General features: G+C 37.9%; 1 protein-coding gene across 4 annotated transcripts in view; it reads left to right on the top strand.

Annotated features, from left to right (window-relative positions):
- sorcs2 (sortilin-related VPS10 domain containing receptor 2) overlaps positions 1–20965 on the top strand; it is a 416004-nt gene that overhangs the window by 149207 nt on the left and 245832 nt on the right. The gene's annotated exons all lie outside the window — the stretch shown is intronic.

Consider the following 20965-nt stretch of genomic DNA (forward strand, 5'->3'; position numbering starts at 1 on the left):
CTAAATGAACACCTGCACAGCCAGATTGTAAGAAATTGGAGAAATCTAGTGAAAAATGTGTCATTTGAAACAATTATTCATTTAAGATCCAGAGCTGTCAGATTAAGTTTTACTAAGAATCACTTAGGATCACGATAACGTATATATATAAATATAGTATATGTATGTTTGTGCAGTCACTCAGCAATCACTCAGCCATCCAAATTATTGAATAAATGTCACAGGTGTATAAAATCAAGCACCTAGGCTTGCAGACTGCTAGGTCTAGCAAGGCCCATAGGGACGTGTATGACTGAATTTGGAGTCAAGAACTTGAATGGCCTGCGCACAGTCCTGACTAACAGAACACCTTTGGGATGAATTAGACTCCGAGAGACTCCGAGCTAGGTCTTCTTGTCCAACATCAGTGTCTGACCTCACAACCTCACAATAGACTTCTGGGAGAATGGTCAAAAATCCCCATAAACACACACCTAAACCTTGTGGAAAGCCTTCCCAGAAGACCTCGTTCCATGTGACGGTAGACAAGCAAATATTTTTAGCAGTATAGTGTAATTTGTTGACATGGGTTTATTTTAATCCCAAAGATATTAAATGTGCTGGACACAAAATCACACAAATTAGTCTATAATGAAACTTTTTACATTTCCATCACTTTGAGAGTTTGCTCACAGAAACAACTTTTTGCTGTTCCTGTTGAAGCTGCATGCTTCTTATCAGCTTACACCTTGTTGAAAGACTAAATTCCCTGTTTATGGCTCCATATTTCTTATGTTGTGTGGTTTCAAAATGCAAGGTATATAAGTGGTGGATGAATTCACTGGCCTCTCTTTGCACTAAGTTAAGAAGCACTGACTGTAAAAGCATTCTTGAAGTTGTCTACTTTCACCATAAAATTACCTGTTTTGTGCCATTCTGTGTTAGCTAGCTTGTGAGCTTGCAGGTAGAGTTGAAGTGCTCATTTCGGTTTAGTTTGGTGTGTACACACGGTGTAGGTCACTGTGCAGAGTTTGACTAGTGATCTAATGTTTGGAATGAGATTCAGCACATCAGCATGAAGACACATAACTAGGAAACCAGTGGGTCATTTTAAAGAGCTCACTATTTTCTACTGTGGATCTAATTTTATGCAACAATCACTTTGTAAAATTTCTTTCCTCTTATTTTATAATCACCTGTAAGTAGTCAACGCCCTCAATAACAATGCCTCCATAACAATAGTTTCAAACCTCCTCTTGTATTATAATCAGCACACAAATTGTGCACTGGGAGCTTCATGGCTCGGGTTTCTGTGGCTGAGCAGCCCATGTAGGTGTTATGCATAGTTGGCCTATGACATTTGTCCTATATTGTATGAGTCATGCCCTTAGAACCTCAATTCTTCAGTTGTCTGAATGTAAGCAAAGAGCCTTTACAGAGGGGATCATATTTGGATGAAAGGATGGGGTGATAAATTATTAGCTTACAACACAAAGCAAAAACATAAATATCTGCTTATTAGTGGTCTGTGTCAGACTCATAAAATTAGATTTTTCTCACCAAGACTTAAACACAAACTTCTTGTACAGTGTATATCATACAGCGGGCTTTGATATTTGTCAGATAAGTCTGTTATAATGCTCCAAGAAGCACTAACAGCACAAGCATAGCAAACATGGTGGTGTCCAGTTATGTGCCTTGAATCAGTGAGGTTAGCCTGGAAACTTTGATTGATTTTGCCTTTGTCAGCATAACTCTCAATCAGTGTGTTTGATACGTGTGCATTGGATTGATTGTTTTCATCTGGAGGCTACATAATTAGTTAAATTGGATGCGCATCATATTGTCACAAATACACATTGAAACTGGGAAACATTTTCCTGATGTTCTCAAACTATCCGGAGCTAGGTATCCATCTGAAGCCAAGCACTCAACTTGTGGTATGGATGGCATTTTGAGCCCATGTTGAACCCTTGTTTATTATTTGATCTTTCTTCTTTCTTTTCTTATAAAGCTCCATATTCCCAGTTCAAAAACAGAAGCTTTCCAATCGTAAGTTTGTACTTTCAGGCTGAATCCCTGATGACATCATTAGAGTTATTTTTATTGTTCCTTCAGACCGTCAGAAGACTACATAGTGATTCTCATGTGAAGTAAACTGAGCCTTGTGTCTGAAAGTGGTGCGATTCTTTAGGGATTGTGATTATGATTTCATTTTATTGCATGGAAGCTGTACCTGCTTCACACCAATATACCATTCAGACCGAGGTGGTCTATTTTTAGAATTGGTTATACAATATGTGATGCACTGTTTAGCATCAGACTTTGGGATACATTGTACAGTGCAGATACATTAAGAAAATTTAAAAATGATTCAAAATACAGAAGAAATCCACCTAGGATGCTGAGAATTATTGTGTTCAATAGATAAAATAAAACCCAGCAGACAAAAAACTTGAGAGATATAATGATACACACATTATAATCATGACTAACTTTATTTACTACATACTGTTATGTATGTAGTACATGAGTTTAAATTGCATGGAGACCAATCTTGTTTTGGTATTCAATACACAGTTTTTCAGTCCACGGGCAGCTTAGAACTTAGAAAGTGAATTTCCAAACCTCCAATAAGCTCAAGTGAGAGCCAAAAGGTCCAGTAGGTGACTTACACTCAGATACAACTGCCAACTGTGGAGGCCTGTCTAATTGGTGGGCGTTATTGCTGGGGTCCAGGGTTCTTCCAATCAGTGAAGGGATGGAAGGAGATTAGCTCACTTTCTGGTCTAGTCCTTACTCCAACTGTCTGCACAGGATCTGACATCTCATCCATTTCACTAACACACACACACAGACATACACACATACACAAAATAGAAGAGGGCCAGACAGAATGAGAGCATTTAATTGCACAGGGATGAAGTCATCTTCATTTCCCTTAGGGACAGAAAGACAGACGAGGGAATAAGAATGACTGGCAGTAAGAGTGTGTGGTGTCACAGTAAGATGTCTGGTAATGTGCAGGGGCTCAAACTGCCGCTTAAACACACCTCCAGGCCTGACGAGGGGGTGATAGAAGCCCAGCTTAAGTGCTGGTTTCTGGAAACGGTGTGTGTGGGTATATATGTGGTGTTGTTGCAAGAGAAAGTTTGATGTTTGATGCATGATCATCAGATGAATATTATTAAGCAGATTTCTTTCCTTCCATCTTTTTAGCATCCAATTACTGAGTGATCAAACACGCAAGGTGCCCCCAAACACAAATAAACACACACACACACACACTTTGATCAATACTGCTAATCACATCAGAAAACAGCAAACAACCTGGTCTGTAAGCTCTGTGATCCCTTCTCACAGAGTGAAGGGATCACATAGAAGAGGTGTGTGAGGGGTCTTGGGTAATCAATACGACTTGAGGCAATTAGAAAGAGGTGAGTCTTCAGACGGAGACAATGTCATCCTGTCTTTCTCTCTTTCCCTCTCTTCATTGAGAGCTCCATTAAATATCCGCTCAAGGCCCTTTGTACAAGAGGGCTCCCAAAGACCCCTGACACGTTTCAACACCACTAGAGTTGTAAATAAACTTTGAGACTAGAAGCTCAACTCACTATCCCTTAGCAATTTTCTGCCGTCTCCAGGGGGCTGTCAGCTACTCAAGTGTTTGCAGAAGTTCATTTCCTTGTTGTTGACTATTAGCTTACACTTACAAGTATAAGCTAACACTAAATTTAAACCCAAAAGCTTCTTTCTAGAGGTACTTATCAACTGGATTCCTGCCAGCACATCTTTACATTGCAGAAGGATGTTACTTGCAGACTTCAAAATCATCTCTGGCAACTTGTTTTTAATATGACTGTGTACATTAGACATATTTTGCTATTTTATTGTTTTATGTATTTTTTTTTATTATTTTTGTAATTATTATTATTGTAATTTTAATATGTTTGTCTGAAACAGGTCTATCTTGTGAATGAGACATTGGGTCTCAATTACAAGAGAGACCTGTATAAATAGAGGTTAAATTAAAAAAAAAAAAAAGACTGCCCAGTTAATATGTAAAAATTGTAATGTAAGTTACGATTTTCACTTTCGACAAACAACAAAACGGGATAAAATTATTGTTTTTTTTATTTAATGTTTGCCATAAAAACTCTTGGGTATACTGTTATTTATAGTTTTGCATTTCCCCCCTTATCTAAAAACAAACTCACTCGCTGTTTAGTGTAGTTTTATTCAAAGAGTCTTCGGTCAAAAACTATAACACTTGCACTTTTTATGTAGTTAAACCAGTGGAATGATTTGTCTTCATAATTCATCCAGTCTGCTTTCAGGAGCATTAGTTTTCTGACTCTTGCCCTGTATACACAGCAATGTAGGCACATTGCTATACCTTTCAATCTGCACTCACAGACATCCCAACAAGGACCTACTTGAAACACGCTTAATAGAAAAAAATGAACATCAGTCAGGTCATAATTCTCCAGGAGGGAAACTCTCGTTCTTTTTTTTACATTTATGTGGTATTGGCCCAGCAACTGTAGCTGTTGATTATCACAGCTGTGCTTCGTGAGGTAAAGAGAGCCATCCACAAGTCATAAGGTAAGTTGTTCAATCAATGATTCCACTACTGTACATATTGAAGTATCCTTGGGCAAGATCTTAAAACCTGAAGTTGTCCCCTGTGCATCTGCTGGGGCAACTCGAGCATTGCATGGCCTGCAGGCCACATCTGGCCAATTAGAAAATCGGAAAATTAGGTTTCAGATGTAAATAAGTATACACCATGTATGTCCCATTTCAGCTGCTAATCATAACCTTAAGACCACTTACTGTTTTATGCGATGATGAAGGGAATCAGACAAATCGCTTTGTTGCTTTTATTTTGAAGGTGATTGCTCTTTCCTTTTCAAATTTACATGCATACATGTGTGCAAGAGAATGCTGGTAGTGCAGAATATGACATGGACTGTTTACTGAGGTCAGAGGTTAAGCTGTGTCATTGCTTTCTGGAAAGCAGGTTGCGGTGTTTAAGGATTACAGTTTTTATTACCATTGTGAGACTAAACATACATGAAAATGTTGCTGAAACAGACTTTGATAGCAAAGCTGCAAAAGCAACAAGAACTTTTTACCAAGCTTTACACATCCAGGAATGGAACAGTTATGATCAGCTTTGAGTTTTCCCACAAAATTTTAAAAAAATGGTCAGCAGTTCGATGATGTGTTTGATAGACTTATTCTCTCTCCAGGCAAATCTTAATAAGACAGATCGAGGACACTGAAGGAAATCAGAGTTTAAAGTTAATATCACTGCTGGATTTTTATTTTTCTCTCACAAAGGACAAAAATTCGCAGTGATAAAGTTCAACAAATCCAGACGCATATCTTCAGTCTCGATCACCTCTCTGGTGCCCTTAGCATTACAACATAAGATATTGTTTTAACTTTATGCAAACTGCTATTGCTATTTGGCTTGTAGTGTAAGTATTTCATCTGTAGTTTTTTCTGTTTTAACTTGCACAGTGACAGAACTTAGTCTGTTTTGAGCTTGAACAAGTGCGTTAAAGTCAGGTTCACATTAACATTTTGTTCACTTGTGTTTTTAGGAATACTGATTAAATGGCGATAAAATGTTGGTGCTTTTAGCAAGTCTATCTCACATTTCCATTGCTTAATTATAACTACTAATCTGGTCTTACCAGTAGCAGTTTATAGGGGGATAAAATATTGAGCAGAACTGAATTTAGCTTACTGGTGTGGCCCTACACAAAAGTTCCAGTTTCTCAAGTGGCCCCTTTGAAAAATTAGTCACACACCCCTGCACTGTGCAGATTACAAAAAAAAAACATGCGTATGAATGTGTGTGTGGTTGGGCAAGTGAGGCTTGTAGAGTGCTCGATTAGAGTTGAAAAACCCTCAACAGTTAGATAATCTTCTACAAGCAGCGATTTACTGATAGTGGGGAGGAAAAATCCCCTTCTAGCAGGAATAGGCCTTGCCAGAACAAGGCTCAGGGGCAGGTAGCTAACAGCTGTGAGCAGTTAAAGGTGAGAGGAAAGAGAAGACAGAAAAGAGGTGCATAGAGAGACAAATATAGTAATATTTGTAGTTATCTCTGATTGTCAGGACAAGTCACACTAAGTGTTACGTCCCGGTCTTGGGGTATAGGAGCGCAACATAAGGGTTAAAAGGAAGGTGAGCCCGCCCTGGTCCCCAAAGCCATACCCAGAACCCAATTTACAAGTTAAGGGTGATTTTATTGTTACCAAACTGAAAGGTTTAACTCCGGGGTGAACACAGGCCAACATAACAAACAAAACCAGCTTATTCCAAAAAGGGAGATGCTATTCTACAAGTGAAACGTATCTGCAAACTATAGACAAAATGTAGCAATTCGTGGGAAACACAAAGGGCGAATGTCACAGAGGGTTTGGAGGCCAAGGACAGGTCTGCTGCTGCTGTCAGTCGCTGCAGAGGGACAACTACTGGAAAGGGTTTTTAAAACAGCCACTTGACCATGGGAACCAATCAGCAGCTGCCAGCTCCCTAATCAGGAAGGAAGACATTTAAAGGCACAGAACACACAGAACAATTTATTTATGTTTTGTTTAGGTGCCCTATCTGTTTAAGTGCATATGAATAGTTTAGTAGGGACCAGTAAAATCACAGGTGCCAATTTAATCCTGCAATAGTCTGACGTATTATGTAGAAATTTTATTTATATTTTGGGAAAAAATAAAGAAAAAAGGAAATACAACCAATAAAGAGTTAAAAAGTCACCATCCCTCTTGCTTCACTGACTATGCATTTTATAACTGAACAGACTCAAATTGTCAAACTTCTTGTCCATAATTATAGAAATACATAAAAATTAATTGGGCTACTAAAGTAGTTCATATTTGTATATAGAAAATCAGAATGAAGGAACTAGCAAATAATGAGCAGGAGAGGTACACGACATGCAAGGTGGGAGAACAAATTAATACAATCCTGTAGACCGCAGTGTATTCTGAAGGTGATTTGCTGGTCCATTAATGGCTTAGCTAAATCTGATCCCTGCTGAGATGGCGTGCCTCCTGATGACAAAGAATATTTTTTAAAAACCTACACTCAGAAAACAGCAGCTTTCAAACACACCATCATTGCAACACCATTCGTTTGCGGATTATAAAACTGCCACCTCAATAAATCTCAGAGAAGCAAGGCATCACCTGGAGGAATCCCTTCAAGCTCAGAGGGTATTTAAGACAAACGACCTCCTGAGCCAGTGTCCTCAATAATGTCGTTGTCCAAAAGTCTGTGTGGAATCTCCTCAGAATTTTCTGTTCTGACCTCAAGCATCAATGATGATGAACAGCAAAGTGTATTCTACTCCATAAGAGTGGGCTGTTTTATTTTGACAGTATTTGAAAGAGTGAGAAAGGTACTCTAGTGGCTGGACTGGTCATGCCTGCAGCTGATTATTTGCTGAACTATTTGTTCTGCTAAAATTGAGGATGCATTTAAGTAAATAATAAAATGTGAGCAACATTAAGTCAGTAGTCCAAAGTGACGTTGAAACAATAATATTAAAATTTCCCCCTTTGCATCATACCATTCCACGTTAAAATCATCCACTAAACGATGATGCTCAGGAGGAAGTGTGGGGTGTCTACTAATCTGAAGGTTGGAGGTTTGAGCTCTGTGCCCTCCTCCAACATATCCTTGGGCAAGATACTGAACCTTGATTTGACCCTAATGGATGAATACAGAGCGTGAGTTGGAAATAAGCAAGGTTCCAGTGGAGTTCACTCCCCAGACAAAAACTTTCGCAAATTTAAATAAGTGAAATAAACCATTATTCACTTAATAAGTGACAGAACTTCTGCTGGAAGCAAAAACTATTGCTTCAGGTGATAGAATCTGTCTGGAGGTCAAAGAGTTTAAACATTTCTTTATATAGAGAGGAGATAAGTCAAAAGAAGAGATAAGGACTTAGCAAACCAGCTTAAGGCATCTTCCTTTGCTTTAACTGGCCCTTTTGGTGCCCTTATGCAAGCGCTGCAAATCTTTATCAGTCTTTGAAGTTTTAGGAAGTTATAAGATCAGCATGGGGGTTCGGGATATGATATAATGATTGATGTAGACTTTTTTCATGCACTTATAGAGTTGTGCTTTTAATTGCTTCATTAGGCCATCCACAGCAAAGAGAGGATTCATCCTGTAGTCTTGTCAGAAACCCTGTTTGGTTCCATCACCCCTTTTATGTGTGAGTGATGTTTCTTGGGCCGTTTTCTAACCCACAGTAGTTGATATGGAGTGTTCACCCTAGAGCAATTTCCCACCACGACTATTTGAAAATCTGACCAAAATTGACCCTGTTGAAAGAAATAATTCCTGGTCTGTCACCAAAGGCCTGAACTTTATAGTTTAAACACACTGTGGTACAGATATTGCCACAGTGGGATGTTTTCTACTGGAATAGCTAACCCAAAGCAGTCATTCATTGATAAACTGCATTTGTTGTTTTAAATGCAACACGGAGTATTGGATAGACCCCCCCCCCCCCAAAAAAAAAAAGAAAAAAAAGAAACCAAGACAATTTCTTAGTCTGACACAAAGAACAAATTGACAATAGTCTTGGAAAATACTTTTAGTCACCTACTGAGGAAAGCAGAAGACTAGAAAGGAACAAAGACTAAGAAAGAACAAAGTAAGGAAGAAAAAGACATCAAGATGAGTAAACACAGATATAAGTTTAAAAAAAGGGAAAAAAGAAAATGATATTGCAGAACTACTGCGAGCACTTCACTGATTGGCAGTTCAAAGAGCTTCAAAGAGAATATCAAGATATTCAGATGTGGACGCATTATGTTCAGATGATACATCTGTGATGAGGAACAATTTGTAATTTCAGATAGACCATGCCTTCCTTTGCTCTTACTGAACATGAAATAGCTGTCTGGTTGTCTGTCTACAGTATATTGCTGGGTGTCAACTCTGCTTTTCATAAGAAAAAAAGAAATCTTAGTAACTGGATCACTGGCTTCTTTGTAGAGTGTTATTAAAGAGGAGTGGACTTCATAGAAATTATGAACAAAATGCTGGTAAAAGCTGTTGAACAGCAATGTAATGTAAAATGCCCTAAAGCTGTGGATGTGGAAGCGTGAGAGGAGTTTTTGTGTGCCTCAAATCTATTTGAGAAGTTAAAAGGTTGATTATATCTGGACAAAAACCTTGTAAGGGGATTCAACTCAGCCCAATGCATATTAATAGCTTAGATATTAGATACATTAGTCCAATGTTTATGCCATTGAATGTTCAGCGGGATTAGAAAAGGGTAATGTCTGTTCCCTCTCAGTGCAAAAACAAGTTGGATTGTGCCGACTGTGCAAAAGTTACTCAGTAAACAATTTCTTATTGAGTTTTTGGTCTCACTGCCATGTAGATTATAACAAATGACAGAGCAAAAACTGACAAGTAAGTTCATATAAGCAATAGTTTGACAGTCAGACAACCCCTACAATAAATCCAAGTCCAGTGACCAGAATGTTTATCCACAGATTTTTTTTTAAAGCCCTCTTCTATTTTAAAAGCCTTTTGTCATTCATGTTACTTTCCCTATTTCAGCACAATTTAACCCTCTCAGGCTCAAATTAAACTTTTTGTTGCTAATGCACAACCAAGTCCTGCAGTGGTACTTCTGAGTAAAAAAAACTCATAAAATATGCATGTGGGGTAATCAGGTTGTTAGTTTTTAACTGTTGCAAATAGGCAACGCCTGCCTCGAGAGGGTTAAGAACTGCTGACACTTCAGTTATGACAGCCATGACGTGCCCACCCTGTCTGCGTTCTGTGTAATTAATCATCAATAATGCAGTAGGTTTACAGACATACTTTGATGGTGCACTTTGCTCTCAGCCTCTGGGGTTTTAACCAACTGTTTGTCCATCCTCTCTCTGAGAAAGTGGCAACGTGAAAAGACTTGGAAATAGAAAGTTAAGCTAGTCTCTTGTGCAAATGGCTCCCATACTAATGTTGCTGTCAGCAGAGCGGAGCTGTGACAAAGTGGCAAAAACTGAAGGTTCTGCTGTTTCTTAACACAAAAATAAGATGTGCAAAGTGAACCGCTGACACTATTTAACCAAAAATGTGTGTGTTACTCTGCAGAACGCTATCCTGGCCAAACCACAGCATAGCTCCGTGATAACCAGACCTTACCTTGTTATTTCCTCTTCCCACGTCTCCCCTCTTTCCCAACAGCCATGTTAGGTGTAACATAGAGCAGTTTTTCCTTTATCCTCTGCCCAGACGCAGATCTGAGACCTGCGCACAAGCTGATAAGCAGCCTGAAGTGCATGATGTGAACCGAGGACAGTCGGAGGCAAGGTTAGCCAATGCGCAGAAGCTAATGCTAATGCTTGTTGGAGGGTTATCGACTCTAAATTCCACTACAGACCTTTGGTCCACCCACACCATCGTATCGCAGCAGTGTTCAATTTCATATTCTACACGATTCCTTTCAGTCCTTAGAAAAGGCTAGGGTCTGAAACTCAGTCAAAGAGGCGAGTAGCACGTCACTTTGAATGAGAAAGAATACTTTACATCATCTGGTGCCACAGAGAAAGAGTATTGGATTATACTTGAAAGTATGCACATGGAAGAATGCCACAGTTCATGTAGGCGTTTTGAAGTAAAACCCAGTATCAAACACGTGTGAGAAACAGGCAGCATTTGAGGCTAAGCGGACTCTTATAACCCACCAGGTGCTGTGTTCTGTTTTATTTTCAGCCTGCATATATCTCAGGATACAAAGTAAGACTTTCTTTCTGAGTGGAATTAAATATGAAGAAACATGAAGTAAGTAGAAGATAAACTAATAAAAGACCATGAAGATTACATTCTATTGCTTCCTCCCTTTTTTCTGAAATATATTTAAAATTCAGCATCTGTTAAACACAATGCAACTTAATCCAGCCGCTGTCTCTACACTGACCTTGATTGATGAGCCCCTCTTTGGTTTTGCGCTGCTATTCAGTCTGGTTGTTCAGTCTCACATTTCATCCAAAGTGTTACTGCTACAGGTCCCTGCAGAGCATGATGAATCACATTTCCACAGTCTATTCAGATTATAGCATAACATTAGCTGTGATCATCTTTAACCTAGCATTGATCGTAGCTATTGACCCGCATGCTCTGTCCAGCTGGTCTCTTGTGCAGCAGAGGCCCAAGAGGATCAGCACTGCTGCTGTCAGCCCCTCAGTTGCTGGGCCTAAATGGATTGACCTGACCTCGATCCACCAATTTGGATCAATAGGCAGTGAGCCAGATCCATTGACTCATACTGCTATCTGCTGGCTCACCCTGGAGGGAGTCTGGGCTCTGAGCTTTCTGTTATGCTGCTTTTGCAGGCTTGTATGCTCTGCTTGTCTCTGAATTTTAGAGTGGTGTGTTTCTGCTGTACTCTGGAGTTTAATGGGGCTCGCTTAATATTTCAATGCAGCTGAAGTAGACTGAAGAGACCGTAAGAGCAGAGAACACAGAATATAAGCGCACTGAAGGGAAGACAAAACAAGAGGGAGACATTCAAAAATCAGCATTTTTTTTTGCCGTTTGTTAGTCGCTGTATTATTGATACAGCCATTTTTCATTTGAGAAGTATTTTATGAATCAGCACTATGACAATTGCTGCCAAAAAGAAAGCTTATCAGCTCTGACATAGTATTTCAACTGGCCTAGTTGTTTCAACGAGGTATCTAAAAAATAAATGTGCTTGCCACCAATCCTTTTATAATGTCCCCTCCCGAATTACATTTTTGACCTTTTCCACAGTCTTTTTTTTTTTTTTACTTATTTTTTTATTTTTCTCTTTTTTGATTGTTTGTACTTGGAAGTAAATTTTTCCTCTCCTTTTTATCTTCGTTGCATCACCCTGTAAGTCTGCTGTTTCTAGTTAAACTAGAAGAGAAAATAATTTGGCTGTTTTTTGGCATCATGCCTGTCTGAATCTTGAGACATCATTCAAACTCTGCCATCCGTCAATTTATAACTACTATCCATCTATACATACATACATTTTTCTTCCACTTATCCAATTTATTGCTAGTTTTATAACCATCTGTGTTATTTTAACTGTTTCTTTTATTTTTTATTTGCTTTTAATATTCTTGTTTTTAGCTTTTATAAATAATTTAAGAATGACTGCAGCTCTGTCACCTCACAAAAGAAATCCACTGGCCTGCTGGGGTCTGTGTGGAGTTTGTTTCCTGTAGCTACTCACTTTCACAATCCAAAGACATGCATGTTAGTTTAGCTGGTCATTCTAAATGACTGAGATTCTAAATCACAGTCAGATTAAGTGTTTGCATCCTGTCTCTTTGTCTGTGCAATGAACTGGGAATTTGGCCAGGGATAGGCTCCAACTTCCATTACCTGAGTTGGATAAGTAATTAAGAAAGTGCATGCATTGGTTTTAACTTATATTTGCATTGGGTTTTTTTTTTTTTTAAATAAAATGTATTACTATTATTTTTAAATATGTTTCAGATACTTCCTCTGTACGACTTTGGCCAACATATTTGCTGTTCAAATGAACTAACTTGACTTTCTCGCATTTTTGGAACTTTTCAGTAATAAATAGTAATTAACTTACAAACTGAGCAGCTTTGAAAACCTTTAGCAGATTTTTTTTTTCAAGTTTTTCAAGGCAGTGAAAAGCAAAATGTGCCAAAGGGGCTTTAAGACCTCATTTACACCAAGAATTAAAATTCATGTATTCTCCATCAGAGAATAGTTTCCTACATTTAGCAATTCTCAAATGTAATAGCTATTTCTATCTTTAATTTAATTATATCAATTACTTTTAAATACTTTATCACTTTTCACCTTTTCACCACTGCTATATGATGTTATTCTTCCTCTATCTATCTATCTATCTATCTATCTATCTATCTATCTGTCTGTCTGTCTGTCTGTCTGTCTGTCTGTCTGTCTGTCTGTCTGGATGGATGGATGGATGGATGGATGGATGGATGGATGGATGGATGGATGGATGGATAGATGGACATACACCAGCACTATCCCGAATATTAACACCACAATGATACAATATATCAGAGTTGCCGTCTTCCTATTTTCTTCTTCCACTATATTTCCTTTGATATCCATTCCTGACTTTCCTCCCCCTCCTTTCCTACTCTTCCTCGCTAACTGCAGATGACAGCATGAAGTAGAAGCTCCAGATTGATTGACCACGAGCAATGAATGCACTCGTATGTGCATGTGTGAAGAATGATAAGCAAGAGGAGGCAGAAATGGTTGATTTATGCAGGAGGTGGAGGAGGGGCAGGTGTTACATCCCATTGTCCCTTTCTTGCATGCGTGTGGATGTACATGCTTATGATGTAATGCTGAGATTTACTGTGGAATAATAAGACAGTGGCACAGGGTGATACGTACACAATAAAAGGAAAACTTACCCGCATCAACAAATATCTTGTCTCTGCTGTAAAATTGTGTGTTTGCGTGCAAGTGTTTGTTGTGTCTCATAGTCTTTTTGAAGATTATTCTCGGCACTTCAGTTCAAACCACACTTCTTACAGAACATGTAGAATAAATCCATGAACTTCAAAGGGAAATGCAAGTGTTGAAGTAACGTGCAGAAACTCAGCTGCAGCTATTTTTAATCCCTTGTCCTTTGGCGTGTACATTATTCATTAACTATATCCGTCACATTTTTGGTGGGATTTTTATATTTCAGACTGGGACTGGCATGTTTTTCACATTTTTTGTGTCAAGAAGCTGACATGTATTTTGACTTTGCATCCTTGCTTTCCCATTTTGCACACCAATGCATGTCACAGTGGATTCATTTAGAAGGACTTGTGTTAAAACTAAAGTATGACTTTAACTGAAACATGCAAATAAGCTTTTATGCATGGAAGATATTCAGGTTTGGTGGTTTTCAGGACCAGTTTTCAAAACCCAGTAAATCTGTTACCACCCAGAATATTGGTTTTAGACAATATTACTGTTTTGGATGCTGGTGGAAAAAAGTAAACTTTGTTATGAGTAAATACAGTATAAGTTAAAAATCTAAAATACAAACAAAAAAGAAAAAAATCCCCCATAAACAAGATTCAGCAGCATAGTTGCTGATTTAAGATGGGCTAGTGTGAAGTGAAAAACAGCCTAGCCACAATTCAAACTCTAGCTTCCATGTTCAATAATAGAGAGGCATTATTGAATATGGAATTGATGACTTTGTATTTGTAAAGCTACCATTAATCCTAAATGACATAAAGAGGGACGTCATTCTATTATCACGTCACCATGTCTTATCTAACCACCTTCTCCAGGTATTACAGTGGCAAAGCTCTGGATTAAAAAAAAAAAAAGCCAATTTGCTAAACTGTCCAAAATGTAATCCAGATCTGTCTCATATTGAAAAGCAATGCATTCTTTTAGATAGTGCTCTTAAAAGTCCTCATCTGAAAAAACTGGGATTTCTCCCATCAGGCATTAAGATTTTGAATGGCTGTTGGTTTAATGTCCCATCGAGACATTCTGTCATGGTTCAAATAAAGCAGTTTCAAAGTAAACGTTGTGCCAGTATTCAATTCAATTCAGTTTTATTTGTATAGCACCAAATGACAACAATAGTTGCCTCTAGACCCTACAATAGTACATAGAGAGAAAAACCCAACAATCATATGACCCCCTATGAGCGAGCACTTTAGCGACAGTGGGAATGAAAAACTCCCTTTTAACAGGAAGAAACCTCCAGCAAAACCAGGCTCAGGAAGGGGCGGTTATCTGCTACGACCGGTTGGGGAAAGAGAAGGAGACAGGACAAAATACATGCTGTGGAAGAGAGCCAGAGATTAATAACAAGTATGATTAAATGCAGAAAGGTCTGTTAACACATATCAGGAACATAAGTTAGTCATCACCTGGAGATTTTTTCAATGCAGACTAGAAAGGAAAAGCATAAGAGAAACAGTGAACTTACTCACACCTCTAACATTACCAGCACCACATCCTATCCTGCTGAGTTAATGGGCCATTGCACTACAGCAATTTACACCACAGGCATGTATTGATTCTGCAACAGCACCATGTTACTGTTGTCAATTTCAAGTTGAGCACATATTTTTTTAAAAAAGAGGAAATCGATGCAATTTCTCCTTTAGTTTTTGATACACTGATTCTTTGTATATTTGCATTTTGTTTTTATTTGCATTTAACGCAACATCCCTACATCCCTGAAACTGACCTTTTATCGATTTGTGTTCATTTGTCTAAGGCACACATGCGAGACAAATATAAAAACAAGAAAGTCCATTACTTGCTCCTGCAAACGCTAAGACACAAAAGCACAATACATAGACAGTACACATCCATCCATCACCCGAGCCCTCACACCTCAACCTTGCATAAGCTTTACCCTTGGAAGGAGAACAATAGCATCAATCATTTTATCAAATGCCCCACAGTGACATCTGTTTATGTTCAAGTGACAGAACCTTTGACAGGCTGGAGGAATAATGACAGGTTCTAAGGCAGAAACAGAGTGTGTATGGATGACACAATTTTGTGATTAGCTAGCACGTCTTCCTCCTTTTTGTAAGCATGGCAATAGCAGTTCCTTAACCTTAATCAAATAGCTAAGACTAATGATTGGTGCAAATCAGATCAGTTCATTAAATGTTTAGAGAATATATTTTCCCCTTATTTAAAAATGTTTTTTCTTTCTTTCTTTTCAAGTTTAAGAATTTAGTAATTTCGTTCTCTTGCGCTCAAAATGGAGTGTATGTGACCTAAAATGCTGTGCTAGCTACTTATTTAGCATCATTTTTCAAAGCATGGAGAAGTCTGACTAGACTAGTGGGCCCTGACTCTACAGGAGACCAGGACAGGATTAGTCACAGCATATTGAAGCAATTTAGCATTTTATTATGTACAGTGAATGAAAACTAAAATAATAGCAACCTAAAATAACTAAATTAATAACTACTCCGCACAGGACATGTGCAACAGTATCCAGAGTAAAACTTGATTTGCAAGGAATATTTTATATAAGCAATACCAACTAGTAGCATCTACCATGTAAATAATCCATGAGTTTTGGTTTGGCTTTGAGTGTAAAATCAGGAACTGTATACTGCATCTACCGTCTTCTCTTGGTAGATCTCTTGCTGTGCTTTTACAGTGATTTCTATTTCTATACATCCAAAATATCTTATTATGCCTCTGGTTTTACCCTCTCTCAGACATATCCATGTTTACATTCTCTCATCGCTTCATTCACAACCTCTCATCTCTGCACACTTTTGCTATTTTCCAGCTTCTCTTTCACAGTTTTTTTTTTTCACATACCTTCTCTCAGGTCTGTGCAAAGAGGGATAGAAAAGCAACCCACAGTGAAAGAGAAAGGGAGCGAGACAGAGAGGGGTGGAGAGACGTGATGAAAGCCAAGGTCTAGAACTGGAAAACGGATCTTTTTCTCTGGGACTACTCTTCTTCGGATTTGAAGTGGCACTGAATATAAATTGATAAATTTGCCAGGCTTTACTTGCCATGACACCCTCAGCAAGTGAGGAGTAAGATATGGCTCCATGTCAAAGATATAGGAGAGCTCAATGTCAGCGCTGAACACTTGGGATCAGATCTATTTTCATACGGGATTTATAAAGAGGGCTGGGGAGTCTTTGGGCTTGTCATAAAAATCAAACTTAAATTAAAATAATTAAAATACAAAATGTGTTTATGTTTACTTTGTCAAAAAACATAACTTTTTGAAAGCATCAACGAATCAATGTGGAATGCATTCAGCCCTTGAATATGGATTTCCTAAAGCCTTTAGTATTTCCCACTTAAGATATATATATATATATATATATATATATATATATATATATATATATATATATATATATATATATGATAGATAGATAGATAGATACACACTCCGCATCTTCATTAAACTTCATTCATCCATTCTCACTAGGGTTGCCAACTCCCTGAAAAATAAATAAGGAACACCTTGTGGCCAGGGCCGGGCAACCCAGTTGTCTTCACCCTTCCCAGTGTGGTAGCTCTTTTTTTTGTGTGTGAAATTATTTTTTAACCATTTGACTTGAATTTGATTTAAGCAGATGCATATTCTTTGTGATATGACCATATGGGAAACAAATGATCATTTAGCCATTTATTTTTAGCTCAAAATAACATTAACACAGTAAAACAGGTCTCTTTCTTAAACAGAAGCCTGTCATGCTTAACTTTTGAGAATATAAGTAAATCTTTCTTTAAAAGAACTCTGTCCTGCTTAACTTAAAATTATATAAATTAATAGAAAACAATAGAACAAAATCATTCTTGTAACAGTGCACATATAGTGCATTTAGTACAATTGGCTTCAGTTGAGGTATTATTTCAGCTTTTCTAATGCTAATCAGCTGCTCCTGTTTGTAAACCCACTTGTTCCCATGATTACGCATCTTAACTCATCATCATTATTCATCTATGTATTACTTTTATGTATTAGTCATCTATTTGTTGTAATCATCTATCCTTGCAGTTGTTTATTACACAAAATAAATTATATTATCACACTTCTGGCCACATAGCGCTGATATTCACTGCACATGCCCATATTAACCTTAACCAGAGGGTTAAAAACAAACAAACCAGTGTTTACATACCATATCTGCTTTTCACTGTGACTCACAGCAATGGTCCTGGGTCAGCCCTGACTTTGTGTTAAACTAATCCTAAAGTAATAATGTTATTTCTAACCACTGATATACCACAACTTTATCCTTTCAACAGCTACTGAAAGTTAGGGGACCTAGCTGCTATCGGATATTTATATAGCGATCCTCCAGCTTCAAACGGTATCACCCTTCAAGGACCTGCAGTTCAAAACAGCGCCCCTCCGACAGCCAAACCCATCTGTTCTCTGATTGGATTGTTACATTTGTGATTGACATGACATTGACCAATCAGATGAAGGGAAGAAAAATAGGGTCAAAAATCCGTACTTGTAACTTGCAGGGTTTTTTTTTCTAAGTCCACACACAAATCTTTTTTACACATACAAATCTTTTTTACAAGTACAAAATATTTATGACCACATTTTGAGCCCATACTGCTCGAGGTGTTAATCGCTTCTCGTTACCCCACGTATACTACACGATGCACGATGAAGGCCAAAAGTGGGCCGATCACCAAATCGGTCGCACGACTCAAAAATCGGCTCAAACTGGGCCAAAAATCGCACAGTGTAAGCCCAGCATTAGGTGTACTGACGTCCGAGACTTGCACCGCAGTGTCGGCGTTTGTTTCCCTGTTGGCCATGCTTCTTGTTGTGGTCATCTGTTGTCTTCCGGTATTTTCTCCGTATGCGACCTTTCCTTGACCAATGAGATAAGCGGTAATCTGACTTGTCATCCTCGAATTGTCATAAGTGTGCTGTCAGCTCATTGGTCACAAAGCAGGAGAGGGGCTGGGAATTATGTTTCCCAACAAAGCGTTAATTCCATTAAAAGTTATAGACTACTTTTGATTCTCACTGTATTACGGGACAAAGTGCGTCCCTTATTAGCTCAATACAGGACGTGTACTTTTGTTTCTAAATACGGGACAATTCTGTTTTTTAAGGGACGGTTGGCAACCCTAATTCACACCCAACCACACAAGCACTTTTTCTAGCTATCTCACTAATGCAGTTTATTCATGCATCTTCTTTTTGTTTTCATATTTTTTCATATTTATATTTAATTGTGTTGTGGTTTGCAGTGTTTTGTGTTGTTTCACTTTAAATTTGTTTAAAAGGAAAAAGCTGAACATTTATATAGTTAAAAGTTGAACTGTGACTAGTTGGTTTTTGTATTATATGATTTATTTATTATATTTTATGGGAGTGAATAAATAAAAGTATATTTATGGTGGCCCCTAGAGAGAAAGCACGTACAAACCCAGAAGCACGTAAAAACTCCAAAAAACGTAAAAACTCCAAAACACATAAAAACTCCAAAACACGTACAAGCTCCATAGCACGTACAACTTCCGAAGCACGTACAAACTCCGAAGCATGTACAACTTCCGAAGCACGTACAAACTCCAAAATACGTACAAACTCCATAGCACGTACAATTTCCGAAGCACGTACAAACTCCAAAACACGTACAAAACACAACAGAAGTGCTCCAGGTTGCTATGTGTTGAGCTTTTTTTACCTAGTGGCTACATAAGCCAGGAAGTGATGTGTGGTAGTAACAGGTAAATTAACATTTGTTTATAATTATTTTAATATATATGGGTGTTTGTGTATAAATACAGAAACAATACACATATGCTTTCAATTGTGTAATTTAAGTGATCTAGGTAGCTCTGTTTTGGCAGTTCAGTTAATGCTAGAAATGTGTTTTGGAGTTTGTATGTGCTTTGTCTCTATGGGCCACCGTATATATTTATATATAAGCATATATATATAAAACCACATTTTTTTCACATTAGTAATTCCTTTCGTCCATAATTTTTTTTATATTGTTAATAATAAATTAATTGAAGCAACAAAACAACCTGAAGAGCCGGTTGGGAGCCGAAAGAGCCGGCTCTTTTTAGTGAGCCGATTCTCTAAAAAGAGCCGGAAATCCCATCACTACTAGCTATTAGTCACACACTCGTGCAGAGCATCTTGGGTTTAGTATCCTGCCCAAGGATATTTGGCATGTAGATCCAAGGATCGAACCACCAACCTTCTAATTAGCAGATGACCTGCCCTACCTCCTACAACCACCCTTTCTGATGGATTAAGACGTGTAAAAAGTGAGCTACAAAAATAAAGGCACAAAGAATAATACCCATCATTATATACAGGGTTAAAATTAGCAGTAACTTTAGCAAGCCATCCACTGCAATCTGCATTGACTGTAACATAAATATAAGTACAATATAAACACAAAGTAACATAGGGGGAATTTGTCAAATTATATTATATTATTATATTTATATTTTATTTATTTTATTGTTATATTTTGTTCCACCAAAGGAAGCTGTGAAAGAGACAAAGAACTTACCAAAGACATAAAATCTTTTAAAGATGACTTTAACTCTCATCAGTCCCAGTTGGTTTACCTCCAAATATCAGTAACACATTAGATGAAAATGCTACACTGACAGCAAAAAAACATGATCATTCTGTCATCTGACAAGCAAGCTGTCAAGCTGTTTTCAGGTAAACTGGTGGTGGCTATCGAAAAACAAAATAAATAATAGTGAAAAAAGATGAACAGGAATACAAAACAGATTATTTTACTTTGATAACATGTGAATGTGGCAGCCTCGTGGAAGTAAAAAGTCTATCGTATCAGGCTTAGATAACAAAAGACATTACTGAGACCTGCTCTGCTGAACTCTCCATCTATTGGAAAGGATTTCCCAGCTTATTTCCTCCTGTCTGTCTTGATCAGTATTAGAAAAAAATGCATTCCCTACCCACATGCATCACTTTGTCTTCAGAATTGGAGCTTTGAAAATGGACAATTTTCACACATAGTGGTACTTCATATTCTCCTCAGCTTTGTCATTTTGTCCTTGTGTGGTTCCAGCTCAGATGCTCTCATAAAGGTGAGGGTAAGGGTATGGGGCGTGACAAAGGGTGTTTTGGTTCAAATACAGTACCTGATATAGAGGACTTGTATGTGTATGTTCTTTTCAGTTTCACTTAGCAGGGGCCATAACATGCAAGATGTGTTTAGGAATGAGAGGAATTGTTTATTTCAGGATTTTAATATACGAATACTACTGGCTGCCGCCAATCGTTAAGAAATATATAGGATATTTAATGCACTGAACTTGCTTTGCTTTTTTGTTATGTACATCTTTGGTTTTATTTGGATCCATATAAAAATTGTTGGAGTGTTTGGTTTATATTCCAGTAAAGATTGCTGCCTGTTTTTGGAAATAATGGGAGAAAGAACAGCAAGGTGCTGAG

This window comes from Maylandia zebra, linkage group LG3 (assembly GCF_041146795.1).
Source record: "Maylandia zebra isolate NMK-2024a linkage group LG3, Mzebra_GT3a, whole genome shotgun sequence".
NCBI lineage: Eukaryota > Metazoa > Chordata > Actinopteri > Cichliformes > Cichlidae > Maylandia > Maylandia zebra.